Below are 5,776 nucleotides of genomic sequence, written 5' to 3' on the forward strand. Positions count from 1 at the left end.
CGCGCTCCACCACGCCCGGCTAATTTTTGTATTTTTTGTAGAGACGGGGTTTCACCCTGTTGGCCAGGATGGTCTCGATTTCTTGACCTCGTGATCCGCCCGCCTCGGCCTGCCAAAATGTTGAGCTGGGATTACAGGCGTGAGCCCTCGCGTCCTGCGCCACTATGTTTTTTTAATTTGCTTTTTAATATTTCTCAGTCTCTCTGTGCCCAGTCTTGCCCCTCTCGTTTGCTCCCCATGCTGAAGCCAGAGCGAACTTGTAAAACCAATCCGCTCAGATCAACCCTCCACCTCCCCCGCCGCCGCTGAAAATCGTCCACTGAAGTGCCATTGTCGTCTAAGTCCCGACTTCTCAGCAGGGCTCCCTGTTATCTTCAGCCATTTCCTTGTCCAGCCGCTCTCTGCCTCTGTCCTCCCTCTCTCCGGGCCTTTGGCGCTCCTCTGGGCTTCGGGTCCTCCTTGGATACCCCACAGCCCTCCGCACTCCCTGGGTGGCATCGGTGATGACCGTGGGTTCTCGTTACTGGTCCCTCCAGGGCAAGAAAGAGTCGCAGATCCCGGCTCAGAGTAGATGCTTTGGAATTCAAATGAGCTGAGCTAGGCCCTGCGTGGGGCCCTGGGGTGGGGTTGAGGGTGGTTGACGGCGGGTCCCCTAGGTGGGGGAACGGTCTTTGTTCCTCGGAGTGTCAAAGCCAGCGCATTTGGTTTCCGTTCCATCAGCAGGGGCAGGAGTGGGAGGGAAGGGGATTTCAGATGGCCCAGGCCTGACAGTCCCACCGTCAGCCGCACAACTATTGTTGACTGAGCCCGCCGTGCGCCTGGCATTGTCGTGGCACCATCTGCACAACTTCCGCGACACAGCACCGTTGCTGTCCCCTTTGACAGAAGAGGAAACTCAGACGTGGGACTGTGCAGTTGCTTGGCAGGGGTCACAGAGGGAGTGGAGAGCAGTTAGGGCTGAATCTCAGGTGTGAGCCAAAGCCCCCCCCACCCCCCCACCCCCGAGAATGTAGGGAAGGATGGAAAGATTGAATGGGGAAAGAGTGTAGAGTGGGGTTGCTGGTGAGAAGGAGGGCTTGGGCTTCCCCCGGGAGGGGCAGTCCAGGCTGAGAGCTGGGGCGGGAGCAGCGTCCCAGGTGGGTGGTGGCGGTGGGGTGACTGTTTCTCTGCTGGGCGGGGTCGCCCGACCGGTGGAGGCCTTCCAGGGGTGCTAATGAGAGCAGAGGCAGCGGCAATCTTAGACATTCCTTTGGGTTCTCGGTGTACTCCGCAGATTTCCGGCCCCTTCCCAGGACTGGGAAGCTCCTGAGGAGGAGGACGGAAGAGCTATTCCCAGCTGGCCTGGGCCTGGGAGGGGGCTCCGGGTGGACGTGGGCGTGGGGCCGCACCCTCCCCGCCCGCCTGTTTGCACTTCCCTGTGGCTGGTGCTGCTGGCCTTGGGTCCTTGGCCAGCGGAGGGCTGGCACCAGCCTCGCGGCCCCCTCCCCTTTGCCTCCATCCCTCCTCCTGAACTCTCCAACGTCCACCCCTTCCTGTCCCTCCCCCATCTCTCTCTCCACTCCTCGATTGCCAGACCCCGGCTCTCCCAGGAACAATAGAGGGGAATGTGGCTAGGCCAGCTCAAAGCTGCTGCGTCAATCTCTGGCTAGTTCTCAGTCTCTGTCGCTACTAGGGACCCTTCTATTTGGGCTCAGCTGACACGCTCCGCCTCTCGACCCACGTGCCCGCAGTTCTGCCAGGCTAGGGCTCAGCTGCGCTGGGGACAGGGATGGGTCAGCTCAGTGTCTATGTCTGTTTACAGAGGAGGAACCCAGGTGCACTAAGGTAACTTCGTTACTCTTGTAGCGCCTCATCCCGGCCCCTGTCCAATTTCCCTTCCACTTCTTGCACTCATAAGCCTTGGGCTGTGAGATGGGCTAGTACAAGCCGGCCTACTGCTGTGTTCCCTGGGCCGGGGACAGCTGCCTTGCTGGGAGCTCCTTAGAAGTGTAGAATCTTGAGCCTGTAATCCCAGCACTTTCAGAGGCTGAAGTGGGAGGATTGCTTGAGCCTGAGAGGTCGAGACCAGCCTGGACAATATTGTGAGACCTTGTCTCTACAAAAAATAAAAAAATTAACTGGGTATGGTAGTACACGCCTGTAGTCCCAGCTACTTGGGAGGCTGTTGAGAGGATCCCTTGAGCCCAGGAGATTGAGATATAGTGAGCCATGATTGCACCACCACTGAACTCCAGCTTGGGTGACAAGGCAAGAACCTGTCCCTCCCACCCACCCCCCCCAAAAAAAAAAGAAAGAAAAAAGGGCCAGTCGTGGTGGCTCACGCCTGTAATCCCAGCACTTTGGGAGGCCAAGGTGGGTGGATCACGAGGTCAGGAGATTGAGACCATCCTAGTTCACACCGGGAAATTCCATCTCTACTAAAAATACAAAGAACTAGCTGGGCGTGGTGGCATATGCCTGTAGTCCCAGCTATTGGGGAGGCTGAGGTAGGGAAATCACTTGAACCTTTGAGGCAGAGGTTGCAGTGAGCCAAGATTGTACCACTGCACTCCAGCCTGGTTGACAGAGTGAGACTCCATGTCAAGAAAAAAAAAAAAAAAGAAAAAGAAATGAAGACTCTTAGGCCCCACCCCACAGCTACTGAATTGCAATCTGCCTTTGAACAAGGTTCCCAGAGATTCCTGACCACACTAAAGTAGAACTAGAAGCACTGCCTTAGACTTCTGTGCCTTCGTTTCCTCATCTGGAAAACGGGGATCTAAAAGTGCCTGCCCTGTTGGGTTGATGTTTAGATGCATGTAGTTGATGTTTGTAAACCCCCAACAGGGTGTGATGCTGAATCTGCGGACAGTGGCTGTAGGGTGTATGAAAGCACAGCTTGCCCCATCCCCATAGTGCTGGCCAGTATCCATCCCCCACGCCTGCCAGCAGTGGTCTGGCCCTGGGCTGGAAGCTGTCTCAACACGATGCCCGGCCCTGGCGTTCCCCAGTCAGCATCCCATGGAAGGCTCAAGACACCCTCCTTTTGCAGAGCAAGCTTGGAGATGTTCTTTTTTTTTTTTTTGAGACGGAGTTTCACTCCTGTTACCCAGGCTGGAGTGCAATGGCACGATCTCGGCTCACCGCAACCTCCGCCTCCTGGGTTCAGGCAATTCTCCTGCCTCAGCCTCCTGAGTAGCTGGGATTACAGGCACGTGCCACCATGCCCAGCTAATTTTTTGTAGTTTTAGTAGAGACAGGGTTTCACCATGTTGACCAGGATGGTCTCGATCTCTTGACCTCGTGATCCACCCGCCTCGGCCTCCCAAAGTGCTGGGATTACAGGCGTGAGCCACCGCGCCCGGCCTGGAGATGTTCTTGCTTTGCCAAGAATGAGGTGTCTGACTTGAACTCTTACCCCCTGCCTTCTGTCGTCCTGTCTTCAATAAAGGGGCTGAAGCTGTCAAGAATGGAGTCTCTGGCTGGATGTGGTGGTTCATGCCTGTAATCCCAGCACTTTGGGAGGCTGAAATTGGTGGATCATCTGAGGTCAGGAGTTCCAGACCAGCTTGGCCAACATGGTGAAACCCCGCCTCTACTAAAAATACAAAAATTAGCTGGGCGTGCCTGTAGTCCCAGCTACTCAGAAGGCTAAGGCAGGAGAATTGCTTGAACCTGGGAGGTGGGGGGGTGCATTGGGCCAAGATCGTGCCACTGCACTCCATCCTGGGCAACAGAGTGAGATTGTCTCACAGAAAAATGAACGGAGTCTCTTTCAGTGAGCTCTCTGTCACTAGAGTGTAAATGGCTGATAGTGCTCTTTGTCAGGGCTCCCTCTCACTAGAGTACAGATGGCTGATGGCACTGCTAAAGCCCACCTTGCAGTAAGCTCCTGGCTGCTTAACCCCTGTTGATGTGGGTGGTGGGCTTTCAGGCCAGGGGGGCAGGACACGGGGGAGTGGGCAACAGGGGTGTTGCATGACTGGGTCCTAAGTCTCCACATATGGGGGTAGGCTGAGCAGGAGCTGGGAAAGCCAGAGTCTTGGTGCCCAGCTGAGCTCCAGAACCTTCCAGGAGGAGCTGCAGAGCCTATGGAAAATTCCCAGGCTATTTTGGGCCGAGGCCCCTTCTCCCTGCTGACACACCCGTCCCTGGGGCAGTCAGGGTGGGAGTGGCTTCCTACCTTGGCTGGGCACTCATCGGAGCCTGGGGGCTGACTGGGGAAGGGGGTGCATGGCCAGCTGGGCACCTCACCCTTCTGCAGGCTTTTTCTCCATAGCATTTCCGCTGTCTGACATACTGTGTATTTCACCACGGTTTTCATTCGCTGGGCGACCCTGGGCAAGTTACTTGACTGTGTCTCTTGTCTTGTCCTCCCATTAGTGAAATGGGGATGGAATGAGCTGAGCTGTGTGAAGTGTTGTAGTAAGCAGGCTGGCCCCAGGACACTGCTGTGGTGGTGGTAGTAATGGTCTGTTCCACTCCCCCATCTGTTGGTTGACTAGGAAGTGGCAGTGTTCAAGGTCTTCTATGGCAGCACAGTGCCCAGTGTATGAGGTGAGGAAGGTTCCCCTGGTCCATGGGCCTGTGCGTACAGACAGCAACAAGTTTGTGCATGCAGACACGTGTGTGCGCTCAGATGCAGGGACAAGCTGGTGTGGGCACATACACACGTAGCTCACATATACACACACATGTGCATACACACAGCTACGTACATGTGCACACACAAGCACACATGTACACGCAGCTTGGCAGTCATGATGTGCCTTGGGCATGACATTTGGTCCGAGTTTGTTGCAGGCCCGAGGCTCATCCCTGGTCTGGCCCTGAACCTCCAGCTGGCTTGAGAGGCAGGTCTGTTTCCAGCCTCTTTCCTTCCCCAGCTGTGGGGAGCTGAAGGCTAGTCACAGAGGGTGGGCCCTGCCTTCTCTCGGGGACACTACAAGGGCATGCCTGGTGTTACTGGGAGAGCAGTCGCTGGCTGGAAGCTGGGACGTGCTGGTGGGCGGGGCTGGGGCTGCTGTGTGTCCCCGTCTTGGTGTATGTGTGTATTGTGGAGGGGACACAACAGTGGCTGGCCAGGGCCTCAGAGCTGGCTCCTGGGTGCTTGGCTACCCACCCCCAGCTATTTTCTTTCCAGCTGGACTTTGCCCGGCCCTCCCCCGCACTGAGGCCATTCAGTCCTCTTTGCTGGGCCTTCTGGGGAGTTAGGTGGCCCTTGGCCAGGCTTGGTCTGGCCACCCCAGCTGCTCTCCAGCCCAGATGGGCCATGAGAGGCTGGATAAAGCTCCTGGGTCTCCCAGGAGGCCCCGCCCCAGTCACATCTGCTCCCTGTACCTCAGTTTCTTCTACTGTCAGGTGAGCAGGAATATAGCCACCAACTGCTGGGTTGGGCACAGTGCTGAGCACACACCAATGCAGTCATGGCCAGCTGGGGCTTTGGTTCCTAATGCTGGCTAAGAATGAGCGTTGGAGGCTGGGTGCCGTGGTTCACGTCTATAATCCCAGCTCTTTGGGAGGCCGAGGTAGACTGATCGCTTGAGCCCAGGACCTCTTGACTGGCCTGGGCAACATAACGAAACCCTGTCTCTGCTAAAAATAGAAAAACAGAGCTTGGTGCGGTGGCACGTGCCTGTAGTCCCACTACCTGGGAGGCTGGGGTGGGCAGATCACCTGAGCCCAGGAGGTTGAGAGGCTTCAGTGAGCCATGATTTCGTCACTGCACTCCAGCCTGGGTGACAGAGTGAGATCCTGCCTTTTTTTTTTTTTTTTTTTTTTTTTTTTTTTTTTTTTT

General features: G+C 56.2%; 1 protein-coding gene across 2 annotated transcripts in view; it reads left to right on the forward strand.

Moving 5' to 3' along the window:
- The window catches only part of CARHSP1 (calcium regulated heat stable protein 1), a 12,119-nt gene that overhangs the window by 1,232 nt on the left and 5,111 nt on the right, over positions 1–5,776 (forward strand). The window lies entirely within an intron of this gene.

This window comes from Cebus imitator, unplaced genomic scaffold (assembly GCF_001604975.1).
Source record: "Cebus imitator isolate Cc_AM_T3 unplaced genomic scaffold, Cebus_imitator-1.0 Scaffold4, whole genome shotgun sequence".
NCBI lineage: Eukaryota > Metazoa > Chordata > Mammalia > Primates > Cebidae > Cebus > Cebus imitator.